This window comes from Pinus tabuliformis, chromosome 4_2 (genome assembly GCF_031772625.1).
Source record: "Pinus tabuliformis cultivar Carrire ecotype Pingquan chromosome 4_2, CPIR1, whole genome shotgun sequence".
NCBI lineage: Eukaryota > Viridiplantae > Streptophyta > Pinopsida > Pinales > Pinaceae > Pinus > Pinus tabuliformis.
Window position 1 is genome coordinate 38,911,540 of NC_142304.1, and position 18,309 is coordinate 38,929,848.

The 18,309-nt window shown below is 38.7% G+C and overlaps 1 pseudogene; it reads right to left on the reverse strand.

Annotated features, from left to right (window-relative positions):
• Nucleotides 1-16,459: 16,459 nt before the first annotated feature.
• LOC149168217 (transcription initiation factor TFIID subunit 14b-like) lies at nucleotides 16,460-17,075 on the reverse strand (annotated as a pseudogene).
• Between the last annotated feature and the right edge of the window lie 1,234 nt (nucleotides 17,076-18,309).

The window sequence follows — 18,309 nt, forward strand, 5'->3', positions numbered from 1 at the left end:
CTCAAGAAAGTGATTGGGAACAATTGCAAAATTCAAACCAGTCTACTTGAATTGGACGAAGAAGGGTCAATCTGGCTCCAACCTGAACAGGTCCTAGACACACGAGACAGGCACCTACGGGGCCGCATGATTAGTGAAGTCCTCGTCAAGTGGAAAGACACCTCTTGGGAAGATGCAACTTGGGAACCAACCACTATTCTTCAGCAGTTTCCACAGCTTCAGCCTTTAGGACAAGGCTAGTCTTAAGGGGGAGGGCACGTTAGGGTCCCACCCTAACCCCCTTATTTATGTAATGGGATCGCGTCATAGTCAAGAGTCAACAAAGCCCATATTAATACTTGTAAGTGGTTAACCTGCAATTAATGATGGGACCACAATTAGTTGCAAATGGGTCGTACTATTAGATAGATGGTATTAATAAAACCCATGGTATTGATCCTTGGTATTGCATGTATGAGTCATATATAAAGGATAGAGACTCCCTGCGAGGAGCATCGTGTCTTATTTTTGTATCGAGCTCTGCTCTATTGGAGGTTGCCCCCTCGAAGAGGCCAGTGAACATTGCTTTCTGAATAATAAAATATTCGCTGTTGTCTCTCACTATTCTATGTTCTGGGTATCTTTCTTCGCATATTCTATATTTGGGTATCTTTTTGCAGGTTAAGAGCATAACATTTGCAAACAGTAAGGTATGTGTACCTGGTGAGTGCATAATGTAATTCTGTCAAGGTTATCTTACTACAAAGGGGGAGAGTAAATTGAGCCTCTATGTGAGAGGTAGTAGTACCACCTAGGAAGAGACACACATGAACCATAAGTTTTTTCCAACAACCATCAGAATAGTCCACATTGGATGCGGGAGTCACTAAAATCGACGTGAAGAGGACAACACATACACCACCCAATGGAGTAGTCGACACGGATATGACAGGCATTTGTTATAACTAGAAAACAAAGATAGTTTGTCGAGTATCCCAAAGAGTAGTCCATAAGGATGTGATAGTGGTAATATCCAATACACAAAGGTGGTATGTCTAGTATCCTCTGGAGTAGTCCACATGGATGCAACATTCATGATAAGAAATACATAACATCTTCAACAATGTAAGTAATAAAAAAACCAAAGTAGTTTAACTATATTAGTACAGGTTAAGAAAACATGTATTACAAATGTTTAAAGAGTAATCTTACAAGCTTCTACAAAACATGCATGAAAACGTGCTGGCCTTAATAGGCTCCTAAATTAAGAAAATGTCCCAAGACACATCTGTACATAATATATCATTAGTACCAGTAGTGGGACATTGGAGCCACTCGTCTGTCTCAAAAAAGAACTATAGACTCTCAAGGCTGTGTGGGAGGAACCAAGGTGAAAAATCCTTTCTCATATAATGGGAGGGCTATATATAGCCAAAGGTGACTCCAATCAATTTTCAACTAACATGACTCTTCAACTTCTTGTGTGCATCCATTGGACTTCACTTTATATTACATTGAGTTACAATGGATATGGCCCATGGTGGTGATGTGGCCAAGACAACACATGACACAAATCGACTTGACATTGCTGACATGTACTGGCTGACTGTGGGGTCCATGTCAACCTGTTGCGCTGCTAAGTGATGGATGTACTCTTGGTGTGATTTGTCTTCTTCTCCGCATGCCATAGTGTTGTTGGGCCTTCGATGGTCTCACTCTCGCATGACGGTTCAATGCATATGTTCCTTTCACTTGTTTCTTGATGTGCTTGGTACGTCTGTCTAGTTTTAACCAAGTCTTCTATCATGTGCACTCCTTCTTCATCTCATTCGTCATCTCGCCATGATCTATCAGTGTACCTGTTCTTGCAATTCACTCATGATGGGACGACATCAATTCAAAACCTCCTAGTCTAGCATGATGCATTGCTCTTGTGTTCTGGGTGAGAAGGAGGGAGGACAAATCACTGAGACAGTGAAAGTGCAACTAAAACTAGAATGAAGAACTATGGGAGGACAACTTGCACTATCAAGGAAAACCTGTGCATTGACCACTGGGAGGCAGAATTGCGCAATGAAGGACACTAGTGGCATCTGTAAGGTGGGACGCTAAGGGGTACTTTTGCACAGTTCCTAGAGGGAAGGAAAGATAGTGTTGCAGGGGACCAGCCAAGTAGTTCTGTGTATTTTTCAAGAGCAAGGCATGACAGGGCTACTAGGGACCTGCTGAGCATGACTACACAGCTTTGGAGAGTAATGCAGGATAGGCAGTAGATAGCTTGCTAGACATGATTACACAATTTAGGAGAACAATGCAAGACATGAAAGAGGGGGATCAACTAGGCATTTCTATGCAGTTTTCGAGAGCAGTGTAGACCCAGGTCTCGGTGCAGTGCAGGGTTCCGACAAACTAGAGGGAGGCTTGATGACTATTCTTAAGTAATGTGCATTTTAGTTTATACATGAAGGCAATTTCTGGGCAGTTCTCAGAGGCAGATAAGCTTCTCAGCTCTGGGATTATGTAGTGCAGCTGACCTGGAGGATAAACTCAAGAACTAAGCAGTTCCAGGTAGTAGAGAAAGGTCACTGAGGGATGAGACTGCAAAGTGCAGCTCAGTAGTCTAGTGGAAGAGGATTGTCTGGTCGAACAAATTTTTAGGAGAATGGTTAAGTGTTGAAAGCAAGTAAACTTTAGCAAACTTAACTTTACGATCACAAACTTATCATAGTTTGACAACGAGACAAAAAGAACCACAAATACAACAAGACAAAACATGCCTTCGGTGAGACTATCTTAGAGCTGAAAGCGACAAGCGCGACACTTGAGATAGACCTTGAAATGACCGTGAAGACACTTATGCGACAATGCTTACAACTTTGTGTGTGAGTATGACAGATGTTTACATATTGGAGACAACCCAAACATACAAATACAAACCTTCAACCTTACAATAACAATATCACAAGCAAAAGACTACTATTGTTCAAACAAGCAAAAGGGTGGAAAGGCTTCACGAGAGCTCATGGGGTGACCTCAAGTGTTTGCAAATATCAAAGGAAAAACCAAACAAGGCTCCAAAATTTGGATGCAAGCCAAATTTTTGGAGGGTGTTGCAGTCGCTACAACACTTGGCGACACATTGGTTGAATACCAGCTTCTCTGTTTCAATTTGTTTATATTGCAGGGCCTTAGAATCTCACGAAGTATTCATTCATTTTGTGGATCACTTTATATTCCCCAATTAACCCATGGAAAAGCATAGTTCAACTTGTACCGACTCAGTTGAACACAACACAACATTTAGGTAGACCACTATATATTTTTAATGCTCCCTCCCACCCACTTGGAGCTTCTAGGGTAATAGGAGGTGTTTCTCTTAACTAACTAGACTTCCATGGTCTCACTATGAATTTGGGGTTGCAAAATTCCTCCTCCAAACCCTACATAATTAAATTTTGATAAAACAACTATGCCCTAGTGATCGAGAGATTTTCGATAGTATAAATTTTATCTCAATCTAACTCTCGGATTGAAAGTTATGTCCTTCTAAAGTTTGACCAATTAAATATTGTCACATCAGCAAGACACTACCATGTCACATGAACGTAAGACCCATGTGGCTTTGCCACATCACCCAAATCATTTCCTTATTACTCGTAACATTAATGTGGCATCTACACAACCATGGCTTGTATGTTTATGATGTTTTGAAATCATCCAAACAAATGGGTCTCCTGATGGTGGTAAACCTGACAATAAAGGGGATCTCCCCATATGAATTCCCAACTAAACCTCACATAATTTGGTGTATGAGTCCCATATGCTATGATGACCTAGTTTCCATTTACCTAACTATCAACACATGAGATTGTTACACTGTTATCTCCAAAAAGTAAGGTATGTGTGCCTAGTGAGTGCGTAATGTAATTCTATCAAGGTTATCTTACTACAAAGGGGGAGCGTAAACTGAGCCACTAAGTGAGAGGTTGTAGTACCACCTAGGAAGAGAAACACATGAACTAGAAAGGTTTTTCCAACACCCAGTATAATAGTCCACATTGGATGTGGCAGTCACTAAAACTGAGATGAAGGGGACAACACATACACCAACCAACCGAGTAGTCCACACGAATGTGACAGAGATTCATTATAACCAGAAAACAGAGATGGTTTGTCAAGTATCCCAGAGAGTATTCCAGAAGGATGTGATAGTGGTAATATCCAATACACAAAGGTGGTATGTCTAGTATCACGTGGAGTAGTCCACAGGGATGAAATATTTGTGATAAGAAATACATCACATCCTCAACAATGTAAGTAATAAAACAACCAAAGTAGTTTAACTATATCAGTACAGGTTAAGAAAACATGTATTACAAATGTTTAAAGAGTAGTCTTACAAACCTCTACAAAACATGCATGAAAACGTGTTGGCCTTAACAGGCTTACAAATTAAGAAAAAGTCCCAAGACACATCTATACAAAATACATCATTACTCCTAGTAGTGGGACATTGGAGCCACTCCTCTCTCCAAAAAAAAAAAAAAAACTACAGACTCTCAAGGCTATGTGGCACGAGCCAAGGTGAAAAATCCTTTCTCATCGAATGGGAGGGGTATATATAGCTAAGGGTGACTCCAATGAATTTTCAAATAACATGACTCTTCAACTTGTTGTATCCATCCATTGGACTTCACTTTACATTACATTGAGTTACAATGGATATGGCCCATGGTGGTGATGTGGCCAAGACAACCAATGACACAAATCGACATGACATTGCTGACATGTACTGGCTGACTGTGGGGTCCATGCCAACTTGCCGCGCTGTTGAGTGATGGATGTACTCTTGGTGTGCTTTGGTTTCTTCTCCGCATGACATAGTGTTTCGGGGTCTTCGATGGTCTTAGTCTCGCATGATGGTTCAATGCATATGTTCCTTTCACTTGTTTCTTGATTTGCTTGGTACGTCCATCTAGCTGTAAGAAAGTCTTATATCATATGCAATCCTTCTTCATCTCATTCGTCATCTCACCATGACCTACTAGTGTACTTGTTCTTGTAATTAACTCATGGTGGGATGACATCAATTCAAAACCTCCTAGTCTAGCATGATGTATTGTTCTTGTGTTCTCAGTGACAAGGAGGGAGGACAAATCACTGAGATAGTGAAAGTGCAGCTCAAACTAGAATGAGGAACTCTGGGAGGATATCTTGCACTATCAAGGACCTGTGCAATGACCACTAGGAGGCGGAATTGCACAATGAAGGACACTAGTGGCATTTGTAAGGTGGGACACTAATGGGTACTTCTACACAGTTCCTAGAGGGAAGGAAGGACACGGTTGCAGGTGGCCAGCCAAGTAGTTCTATGTAGTTTTCAAGAGCATAGCATGGCAAGGTTGTAAGGGACCTAATGAGCATGACTACACAGCTTTAGAGAGTAATGCAGGATAGGCAGCAAAGAGCATGCTAAACATGATTACACAATTTAGGAGAACAATGCAGACAGGAGAGAGGGGGATCAGCTAGGCATTTCTATGCAGTTTTGGAGAGCAATGTAGACCCAAGTCTCAGTGCAGTGCAGGGTTCTGACAAAATAGAGGGAGGATTGATGACTATGCTTAAGAAATGTGCAATTCAGTTTATACATGAAGGCAATTTCTAGGCAGTTCTCAGAGGTAGATAGGCTTCTCAGCTCTGGGATTACATAGTGCAGCAGACATGGAGGAAAACCTCAAGAACTACATAGTTCCAAGTAGTAGAGAAAGGTCACTAAGGGCTGAGACTACAAAGTGAAGCTCAGTAGGGTCTGGTGGAAGAGGATTGTTCGGTCGGACAAGTTTTTATGAAAATGGTTAAGTGTTAAAAGCAATTCAGCAAGAGCAGACTTGACATTGTGATCACACACTTAGCATAGTTCAACGATGAGACAAAAAAAACCACTAGTACAACAAGAAAAAACATGCCCTCAGTGAGACTATCTTAGAGCTGAAAGTGACAAGCACGACACTTGAGATTGACCTTCAAATGATCGTGACGACGCTTGTGCGACAATGATTACAACTTTGTGTGTGAGTACAATGGATGTTTACATATAGGAGACAACCCAAACACACAAATACAAACCTTCAAACTCACCATAACAATATCACAAGCATGACAAAGAAATCAATATGCCAAAAGACTACCTTTGGTCGAACAAGAAAAAGGGTGAAAAGGCTTCACGAGAGCTCATGGGATGAGCTCAAGTGTTTGCAACTATCAAAGGAAAAACCAAGGAAGGCTCCAAAATTTAGATGCAAGCCAAATTTTTTAAGGGTGTTGCAGCCACTACAACACTTGGTGACACACTAGTTGAATACCAGCTTCTCCGTTTCAGTTCATTTATATTGCAGGGCCTTAGACTTTCACGAAGTATTGATTCGTTGTGTGGATCACTTTATATTCCCCAATTACCCTGTGGAAAAGCACAGTTCAACTTGTACCGACTCAATTGAGCACAACAAAAAACTCAAGTATAACACTGTGTTTCAAATTAGGAAGGGTAATTTGGCTCGTGAGTTTAAGATTCTCAAAGTATAGTTTTTCATATCTGGTGTTTCTCCACTACTAAAAGGCCTAGATAGTACCCTGACAGAGTCACGCAAGAACATAAGCATTGCTCCACTGCCACTGAGCCTAGACAGTACCCAAGTGGAGTTGCTTGCTTCACCTTTTTGCATAGGAAGCCTTTATCTTCATTCTCCTTTGTTATTTTTTTTAAAGAGAACTGTGCATAGAAACTTATTACTTTTGGGGTGGAAGAGGGATCTAGAATTATTGAGAGTAGGATATGTTGTTCACCCAGAAAAGCATATAAAGACATCTGATTTGGGTTTGCTCGTTTAGATTTCCCCTTCTCCATTTCTACTAGTTAGATAAACTTGAAAACACGAAAGCCAGTGACTGAGTATAGGCATGAGGTTCTCTATTTCAAACACAAGTTTGTGGTTTGACCAAAAATATCCTTACCGATGGATCATATTTTCTATAAAAACTTCATTAGGAAAAAGTTACAACCAAGCACAAGGAAGATGGACACAGGATTGGCCAAGCACTGCGGTGTCCCAAGAATCTTCTAAATTTAGCCACATACCATTCAGAAGCCAGAACACAGGTCCAGGCACAACACTTATTCACATATCAGAAACGAAAGGAAAATTCAACATGAAAGGGAAAAACAAGATGAGAGGAAAGGAGTATGCAACAGGGAAACAAAACTGGAAGAGAAGAAAGAAAATGACTAAAGAAAATAGGATGTAAAACCAGAATAAGAAAACCATGATGGATTATGAGTGAAAGGAAGGTAATGATAAGATGCAACTAATCCTACTCCTATCCTAACAGCCAAACGATCGTGGTTATGTGAAATGAAATTTCAAGTGAAGCCATTCTAGTTTCTCCCCACCTGTATCCACAAAGATACAAACGATTAAAACAGATAAAACGTAGTGTGCAACAGAAAATAAAAAAACTTGAACAAGATGGACATGGAAATGAAAGTCTTACATGCGGGCATAAATATGCATCACAACCACCCAATACATGTGCTTACCTATTTGATGGATACCATTTCTAAACAAACCTCCAAAACTTCTTTTAGATGCGTCGTTGTCTGCACCAAGCTTCTAAGCAAGCATGAGAAAGGATTGAAGCTTGTTTGCTACCACATGGCTTGTGAAGTAAGATTGTTCCAGCCATTCAGCAATTGGATTACAAAATTCAAGATGGTTTTTTGGAGAGCCTCATGATCTTTGAAAATATCGATTTCTGATTCAAGAGATGGGATCACAATGGGAATCCTCGAGGGAAGGATAGATCCAGTCATTCTCAGGATTCATGCTAAGATAGTGAGGACCTTCCATAACCATCAACAAAGGCTAAAGTTCCACACTTGCTTGAAAAAAATCTAAAGAGAAAGATGCTAAACAATGAAGATCAAAGTCCATGAAGCAACTGTCATTAGGTGTGCTCATGGGGAAATGGTAAGGGGAATGACAATCACCCAAGATAAAGAAATGATCAGATGAACTAATGGAGACATCCGATTCCTAGTTTGCAATGAACAAATAAAACTCTATGTGAACAATCTTCTGAGTGCTCCAAATAATGGAACCAAGTTCGCTATGAGATAGATATGACAGATAGATTTGCAGTGTAATGTTCGCAAGAAGGCCAAGGAGCTGATCATGAAGAGGGAAATTCAATAAGTATGATATTGGGAAAAGAGATTCCTTGAGATGATCAACTCCACAATCCCATGATTTCATGATCGATGAACATACCCAAGCTACGTCTAATATGAGATATTTGCATGAAGGTGAACGCGTTGTGATATATTCATGGATTCAGTCATACATGAAATTTTGAAAGTTTGAAATATCACACCTGGAATACGAAACATTTTTCACATGGGAATCCACATTTGGTACAACCATGTAGATATATGAATTGTGTGTGAGAAACCAAATTTGATGTGGTTACAGGGGCTTACCAGAGTCACGAAGTCCTGACATAACCATGAACTGATGGTGAAGTGCCTCAACTCCCTGGTACATCCCAAAACCTTCTAGAATTGTAGAATCATAATTTGAAGCTTGAATCAAATCATTCATGGCATGAGGATGGATGTTGTTGCTGATTTCAAAATTGCTCTCAGGATGGCAGCCATCTCTATCATAGGTTTCACCAGAATTGTCAGCTTCAACATGCTGACTTAAAGAGTTGTCTTCATGTAAGAGAAGAGATGACGAGGGATGGGAAGGAAAACATATCATTACACTATTTTCAAATTTATCATGGACCACCTCATCATTTTGTGTCAATTGAGGAGATAACTCATTAGATGAAGAAATAAGAGAACGTGGAGTATCTCCGACGCATGTGGATGCGTTGTGAACAGTAGGACACATGGGCAAGTTAGGCGAAGAGGAAGTCTTGATATGGACATCTTCTTTGACCGGATCCAAGTTAGAGTCTTCATGAGAAAAAAAAATATCACATGATGTGTTTGGGCATTCATCACGACATATGGAAGCATGGGAGTGATGAATACCCAAGACTTCGGGTTGATCGAAATAATTAATTGTACATGATGTTCCACCGAGATTAGAATATTGAGAATCATTTGAGAATGGAAGCTCATTGTTTCTATGTGCACAACTTTGAATCAAAGAGGGAAGATTGATAGTGTCCTCGCCTTTCTTCTCGTCTTCTCATGTTTGTGACTTCCTTGTGCCTTATCACAATTTGAGCCAACAACATGACAATCTGTTAGGCCCCTATACTACTAGTGTAACCCCTTATTGTTATTAGTACAACCCACTTATTATATTGCTGTACCCATGTAGTGCCCATATTGTTACTATTGTGCCCCATAGAAGCCCACTATTGTTACTATTGTGCCCTTACATTATTATTGTTATGTCGGCTCTGTTTATGTTATGATCCCTTAGACTCCTATATATAGAAAGGAGGTTTTTTCATCTGTATCATCCAATAATTTTTCATTTATGTAATGTAAAGGAGGTTTCCCCCTCGAAGAGGCTGAATTGTAAGGCGTTGATCTATCTTTTCTATCTTTTTCTTGAGTTGGTTTCATAACATTTGGTATCAGAGCTTTGGATTCTATGGTTTCGCTGCTCCAAACAGGTCATCGTGCAATTTTCGCTATAATTTTTTTTTTTATGCGATGTTTCAGAAGCAAAAAAAAACCCATTTGAGAAGAAATCGCGCTAAATCTTGGGTCCGAATTTTAGAGCTTTTCGTGCTATATTTGTGGAGATATGGTCTGAGGAAGTTGGTCTTCTTGTAGACTCCTGCATTTCATTCCAATTAGGTGACCTGAGGAAAATCGTCATAACTTTCTCTCTAAGCATCGGATTGAAATTTTGTAAGAAGGTATAGAAAGAGGACGGACTTTAGTTTTTTGTAGATATTTTTTAGAGACAGAGGTTGAAATAGTGATACGTGGCACCTCATACAAGTTTTCTCTTCTAAAAAGGTCTATAATCAGGTCATCTTGGGAGATTGTGCATAACTCTTTCTTGGAGAATCCAATTTGGATCAGACTAGTGGCATTGGAAAGAGAACACAGAGGGCTACTACAGGTTGAAATTTCAGAACTTAAAGATCCGAAAGTACAGAGTTACAGTTGTTTCAAGATCGAGCTCCTAAAATCAAGAAAAAGCAAGATAAGGAAGTTTGATGGCAAGGATCCGATAAATTGGATACTTCAGATGGAACAATATTTTGATCTACATGGTGTACCACTATTACAAAAGGTATGTATCGCATCTTTATATTTAGAACCGGATCAATTTTTATGGTATGAAGGGCTTTGTTGTCGTAAACAACTTGTTACGTGGTCAATTTCCACGAAGGAAATGATAGCACATTATGAGGATACAAAGAGCAACACCTTCTTTAGAGAAACTCCACAACAATTGGAAAGAGTAGAAGGGCTTTGTGACATACTGGAAAGAAAAATTATGGAAACCAAGAAGCATACCCCTCACAACTATAAAGATGGAAGTGTTGTTTCTCCACGCCTTCCACAACCTACAAGGGTTACACCACAACAATTGGAAGAAAAAAGAGAAAAAGGGCTTTGTTACAATTGTGATAGCAAATGCACCAAAGGTCATAAGTGTGATGAGAAGAAATCATTTTACATAGAATATGAAGAGGAGGAAGAAAAGGATCAAGAAACATCAAAAGAAGAGGATATACGCTAGGACCCCACCCCAGAGAAAGAAGAAATGAATCAGACCATATCTTGTAAAGCATTGGCAAGAATTACCACTCCTCAAACTCTCAAGATAGAAGGAAATATCAAGAAGAAAAAGGTGCAAGAAGTGAAAGATCACATTGAGAAAGAAGAAATGAATCCAACCATATCTTGTAATTCATTGGTCGAAATTACCACTCCTCAAACTATCATGATAGAAGGACATATCAAGAAGAAAAATGTTCAAGAAGTGAAAGATCACATCGAGCATCAAGAAATGAATCTGACCACATCTTGTAAAGGATTGGGAGAAACTACCTTTCCTCAAACTCTAGAGATAGAAGGAAATATCAAGAAGAAAAAGGTTCAAGCAGTGAAAGATCACATTGAGCATCAACAACAAGTTCTCCAAATTTTAAAGGATAACGCCACTTTAGTGCAAAATCAAATGAAACAACAGGTAGATCAACATCATAGTGAAAAATGTTTCGATGTAGGTGATTGGGTATTTTTACAGCTACATCTCAAGCAAGCTATTTATGAGAAGGAAATGTTGGCAATACTACATGCACTTAAAAAATGGTGACCTTACCAAATGGGAAGACTCCTCAAGGATGAGGATGTGGAAGCATTGTTTTGTGCTATTTCTATTATCCAACCAGATTGGATAAATGAAGCAAGGGATGAATGGAAGAAAAACGACGAAGTATGGCCACTTATTCAAAAGTTGCAAAAGATCCCAATTCAAACAATATTGCCAGAAATTGAAGAGGAAGGAAAAATCATATTGGAACCTGGAGCAGTCACAGAAACAAGAACCCGACAGCTATGAAATCGATCAATTTCAGATTATCTTATCAAGTGGAAGAACTTACCCACTGAAGATTCCACATGGGAGGACAAGAATTTTATATAGAAGCATCAAGAACTACTCAAGCATTGAGGAAAATGCTTTTTGAAGGAGAGGGGCATGTTAGGTCCCTATACTACTAGTGTAACCCCTTATTGTTATTAGTACAACCCACTTATTATATTGATGTACCCATGTAGTGCCCATATTGTTACTGTTGTGCCCCATAAAGCCCACTATTGTTATTATTGTGCCCTTACATTATTATTATGTCGGCTATGATTATGTTATGACCCCTTAGACTCCTATATATAGAAAGGAGGTCTTTTCATTTGTATCATGCAAGAATTGTTCATTTATGTAATGTAAAGGAGGTTGCCCCTCAAAGAGGCTGAATTCTAAGGCGTTGATCTATATTTTCTATCTTTTTCTTGAACTGGTTTCATAACAGAATCAAGAGAATGTGAACAACTGGCTAGTGAAGTGCATTGACCAAGTGAGTCATGGTACAAGGAGTCATGGCTTGTAGATGATGGAGGATGACAATGATGCAGATCAGATTCGAGACTTGAGTTATGAATGGTGACATCCTCTTGCGGAATGGAGGAGTGAGTCTTCTCTATAGGATTCCTGAGCCATTATGAAACTTCCTCCATAGAAGCGGGAGATAGATGAATAGATGGGCTGGGGACATGTTGCACAAATTTCTCAGTTTTTCAATCACCGCATGGGGGCACCAACATTGAGATCGAAAAAGTAGGAGGACAAGGAACAAATGGGGTGGTGGGCTCCTCCTCTACGATCTGAGGTTCCTCATGGTTCCCAAGAGTTTGGGAAGAAGGGAAATGAGGAGGTGCGCCATATTGGGAAACATGAACCAAGCGTTTAAACTCTTATCCCAAGAAATCTGAGTTGAACGTTTTTTTTTGAATTTCGCAATAGAGGTGAAGGAACTAATCAACAAAGTCCTGAATTGATTCATTAGGCTTCATTATTAAATGGACGATTCTTTTACAAAGATCTTTGTGGTTGTACTTATCAAAAATTTTACACAAGCTCTTGGCAATCAGACTAATCGAATGGATAGAAGAAACGGGTAATGTATGCCACCATTTCTTAACACAACCTTTGAATGTGAGGGTGAGTAATCTAGCCATGATATCTTTAGACTCTACTTTATTACAAAAACAGAGATGGATAACTTCAAGGAGATGTTCACGAAAGGTTGACTCACCCTCTCAATAAAACTAATAAACAAATAATACGCACTCACACTCATAAAATAAATAGCATACATATACAAAAACCAGACATGGTGGAAAAGGCATGAGAGACTTTCCTATAGTCTCTCATTCTCATGAATTTCATTATTAAAATAATGTTTATGATACATATAAATACATGAGGAAGTTGTATCAAGAGTGTACATCTATCTTGAACAAACTTGGTTGAGAAAATATCTCAACAACACTCTAATCTAGGAGCCTAACTAGTTGGAGAGAATCTCTCAACCGACTAAGCCTAAACTGTCTCCTAAGCATGAGGAACAAAGTCAATCTAGAAAGATAGGATTAAATCCTAAATTTCATGATTTTAATTAATTTAATTACTTGGACTTAGAATTTTTTTTAATGTGGGAGTGATGCTAACATTCCCCCCCCAATGATAAGTCTAAATTAAGAACAAGGAACCCTCTTCCAAGTTCTCAAGTTGATCCTCAAGAAACATTTTCTTGAAAAACTGCCAAAGCTGGATGATGAAGAAACTGCAACATGAAGATACCATGAGTCAGTTGCATGTATAATTCATCTCTGAATGTCGCTTGACAACTCCATCATGTACCAAGCTGCAAAAGGATCCATCTTTCCTTTTCTTACAATCAACATCCATTGTCCACTGACAAAATATAGAGAACGCCCACTGGGTGATGACGTTGAAAAAAAACTCACTGTTTCTTTTGATGTTTTTGAAAACTTCTCACCATTGACTTTGTTGTCGATCATCCACTGGTTAATTTGTTGTTGCTCACTCGTTGATGAAAATTTCCATTGGCTGCTTCACTGATGTTGTCAAGAGTTTCAGTCAGACAACTATGGAAAATGCCCACTGGCTGCTTCACTGATGTTGTCGAGACTTTCAGTCTGAAAACAACTATCAATTTCATTAACATTTTCCCCCCTTTGTCAGCTGAAAGGAGAAACAATCTTCTTCAAATTATTTCTGAACTCCCACCCTTCAGGTGTAGCAGTGTTTCACTCGTGTACTCCCCAGTTCAACTGCATGAGATTACCATCTTCATTTTTACTGTTGGCTGCAATATGTGTGAGTGAATTCGATTGTAAAACTTATACAATCTTATGACCGTGGATGACCATTCCTAGGGATAAATCCATGAATAATCAATCTTCAATCTGCTTGATTATTGTTGTTTGCTGCATTGTGTTGATGAATGATTTGACTTGCCACAATGGTGACAAGGATGGAGATTAAAACAATGATCTTCCAGATGACAATTTCTTTGACAATGAAGGTAGTTTGGTTTAACTGCAACTTCAGTTTGCGTGTATTTCTTTTGTCTGCAATTTTCTCATGGCTTGTTGATGTTATTTGATCAAGAAATCCTGTACTGATAAACTTAATTGGCCTCGAATAATATGGGATATGCAATTTGGCATCATATTTGACATAACCTAAGCCTCGTCGATTTCTGTTACTTTGGATTTCTTTCCATGGCTTGATGATTGGTTTGGAAGAAAGTTGAACTCGATCAAGGACCAATTCAACACTTGAAGTTGGTTGGATCAGTGACTTGGAATCATCATTCTTCTTTAGAAACTCATTTCTTTGTAGTTGTGACTCCAGTTGAAGGAACTCAATCATTTCATATGCATGTTGAAGATGCACTTGAATATCAGCAAGAGTTGTTTTGTTGATGTTCACCATGTCACTAGTTGATGATAAAATCAAATTGTTAAGAATTTGGGACAGTTGAATGTGTGTCGTCATGTTAGCTTGCTCACTTTGAATTCAGGCTCGCTTGTACTGTTTCTTATTGCTGATGCTGTAAACACTTGCTAGAGTTTTATAACTTGGTTGCTTGGACTCTTGATTTCACACTTGCTTGATGACGATCGCTTTACTTGAATGATTCACTGACACTTTGTGAATGCCTCAATCAACTTCGCACTAGCTCATTTGTTGTATATGTTGTGCTTTTAACTTTTGCACTTGATTTTGACACACTCACTTGCTTGGTTGTTTGAATGACATGCTCGTTTTCTTGGTTGATTGTTGCAAGATCGCTTGAACTTGTTTTAACAATTGATTGTTTGAACTCACACTTGCTTTCTTTCACATTCACTTGAACTTGTTTTAACAATTGATTGTTTGAACTCACACTTGCTTTCTTTCACGCTCCCTTGCTTTTAATACTTGTTGGATTTTCAGAACTCGCTCGCTTGATGTTTGGTCTTGCTTGATTGATTACTGACACCTTGTGTTTTCATGAATTTACTTACTGAATGTGTTGATTTTTAAAAATGGAAGGGTGTCAAACACTGTCGAAAATGCACCCAAGAGACAAATGACAAGTTCAACCTTGACGACTCAGTTGAAGACTTACTTGACTTGTGGTATTCACCTTAACAATTCAAATTAGGGTGTTGGTTAAAATCGAGAATGCACCTGTACAATTCAGTTAAAAATGTGTATTTGCAAGCGATACAAAAAGTGATGATGATGTGGATGTCATCTTGGCTTGAAATGCTTGATTTTCTACCATCCTTAACTTGATTGCTTTGATTACATGATGTGAAATGTGCTTGCTTGGAAGAGCATCTTATCAAGTTGATGATGTGACGCTTTGTGCTTGCGTACTTAAGTGTGATTACATGAGCTTGATTAAGCGTTCTTATACTTAAGCTTGCTTATGTGCATGTAGTTGTTTTAAGCATAATACAAAGATAGCATTTTGGTAATTTGAACACAAGTCATGCTCATGCATTCATTACACACGATGCACCTAAGATCCCCTTATTCAATTTCAGGTGGATATAGGACACAAGCACCACAAAAATTATGATTTTATTAGTTATTTTAGTATATCAACCTTTCATCTTTAGAACATCTTCATTTAAACTTCTCAATGAGAATGTCACACTTGCAAACTTTGAAGCAAATTGTCTTCAAAACTGCCTGCACTCACTCAATCGCTCTCAAAGTAAAATATTACTTTGAATTAGAATAATGAATTTCAGTTATCACTCCAAATTCACTTATGACTTCATGACATAAAAAATTACAAATACTCCTTATCTCTCCAAAATAAAAAATTTAATGCACCTCATGCACTAATCCTCTTTCTTATGTCACTCATATCTCCCAAAATTCACTCATTTAATTTTTAAAAATATACCTTATTTCTCCAAAGTCTTGATATCACTTCACATTATGATGTAACTTTAAAAAGTGAAATAAAGTGTATGAAGTCACTTATACAGGTGAAATGATTTCAAAAATTAAAATTTTGTGTTAGTCCCCTTTAAAAAAAAAGAAAAAAAAATGCACACCTTTAATCCAGTCCTCCTCCACGCAAGTTTTAGAAGCAGTAGAAGCTGCAAATGCCAGGCTCATTTATCAGCTAAAGGCATTCCTTTCTTTCACTCCTTCTGGTGATTGCTGAGTACTCCAGTGTTTTTCTGCTTCATAGTTGGGCAAGATAGTGCCTTTTTTGTGTTCTATCTAACGCTACTTAGCTCAGTATATTTAGTTTCCTCCCTCATTGCGTTCTTTTTGTCCACTGCAACCTTCTCTCACAATGTTGCCTTCAAACGTGTAACCTCAGTTCCAACCAAATTAAGCTATCTTCTCAACTTCATGATATGGTTTCGTACATGTTGACGTGCTGTTGTTAACTGTGCTAGTTCATCTTCTTCAAAATGTATCAAAAACCACTAATTTAGAGGATGATCCTTCGTATCCCCTCTTTTCTTCTCAACAAAATTTTCATTTGGTGGTCCTTGCTGAAGGGGTTGGTAAGCTCAAGCCAGTCGGTGATCCACTTGTGACAACAGCTAGGTGATTACGAGCACGTAAATAGAAAGCTTTCGAAGGCTCCGCAAAGACAATCTCATCATAAGACTCAACAACTACTGGCTTCTTTATTGACTGAGGTCCAGATTCATCCTCAGGATACAATTTTAGATGATGAAATAGATCTAGTGGTTTCTCTGCTATGTCACCGTGGAAAAAGATAGTGATGCTTATCTCAAATTCACCCCACCCAGTTTCAGACAGCTCAAATGGAGCATATTCCACAACTCTTGTTGGATTGTTGAAGCTAGGGTGCAATTGAAAAACAACTCTTTTAATCACTACCCCAATATCCTCATTCGTTGCCCCACGAATATATACAGTCCATTTATGTGAGTGGTACTTTTTTTTCATGATCATCTGTAAGTCTTGGTGTCTTCCCATGCTAAATCCTATCTGATTGATCTCCACTATTCTTATTTCCCATAACGCCTGCCAACGATTCAATTTTTCTGCCCTGAAATGCCCAGATGGAGAATTGAATGCGAGGGCTGATGACACAGATAGATTGAACCCAAGATTACTGACACCAGCAGTTATGGTTCAATTCGATTGTGCAAACCTCCCAGTGTATCCCAGATACTCGAAAGCCCTCGCCTCTAAACACAAAAACAACCTTGTCTTCAGGGAAACCACCTTGGTGCATACAAACCCTAATTCGACAGTGGTATTTAAATCTTATTCAGTCAAACGATGGAGATTAGGAACATAAAATATGATGAACATACTTAATGAAGCTACATATCAAAAATTACAGTTACATCTTCGCCAATTTGATGCTATAGGAAAGAGAGCTTTCAAACCAGTATTCACCATGTTACCTAAAGGGCCCGACGCTCCCTTGGGGCCTTCCCCAATTACCAAAAACTCTCCCAAGGCTGAGTCAACTCAGATCTCTACCAATAGTGTTTCATATCAACCATGTGCTCTGATACCACATGAAGAAAACTAATAAACAAATAATACACTCTCACACTCATAAAATAAATAGCAGACATATACAAAAACTAGACATGGTGGAAAAGGCATGAGAGACTTTCCTGTAGTCTCTCACTCTCTTGAATTTCATTATTAAAATAATGTTAATGATACATATAAATACATGAGAAGTTGTCTCAAGATAGTGCATCTATGTTAAACAAACTTGGTTGAGAAAATATCTCAACAACACACTAATCTAGGAGCCTAACTAGTTGGAGAGAATCTCTCAACCAACTAAGCCTCAACTGACTCCTAACCATGAGGAACAAACTCAATCTAGAAAGGTAGGATTAAATCCTAACTTTCATGATTTTAATTAATTTAATTATTTGGACTTATAATTGTTTTTAGTGTGAGAGTGAGGCTAACACCCTCACCATGAAACTTATGTTCGAACAGGTCATGAATGAGCTTCACAGGGATGGTACAATTAAGATCTTTGGAAAAACATCATGGGATTATGATTTTAGGAAGAACCATTTTTAGAATAAGAGATTAAAACCAGACCCTATGGGCGCAACCTATCATCTGGCCCTCATTGTAGTGCCATTTTGTTCATGGTGTTGGACCTACCAATAAAGGGGATCTCCGTGATATGAATTGCCAACTATACCTCACACCATTTGGTGTAGGAGTC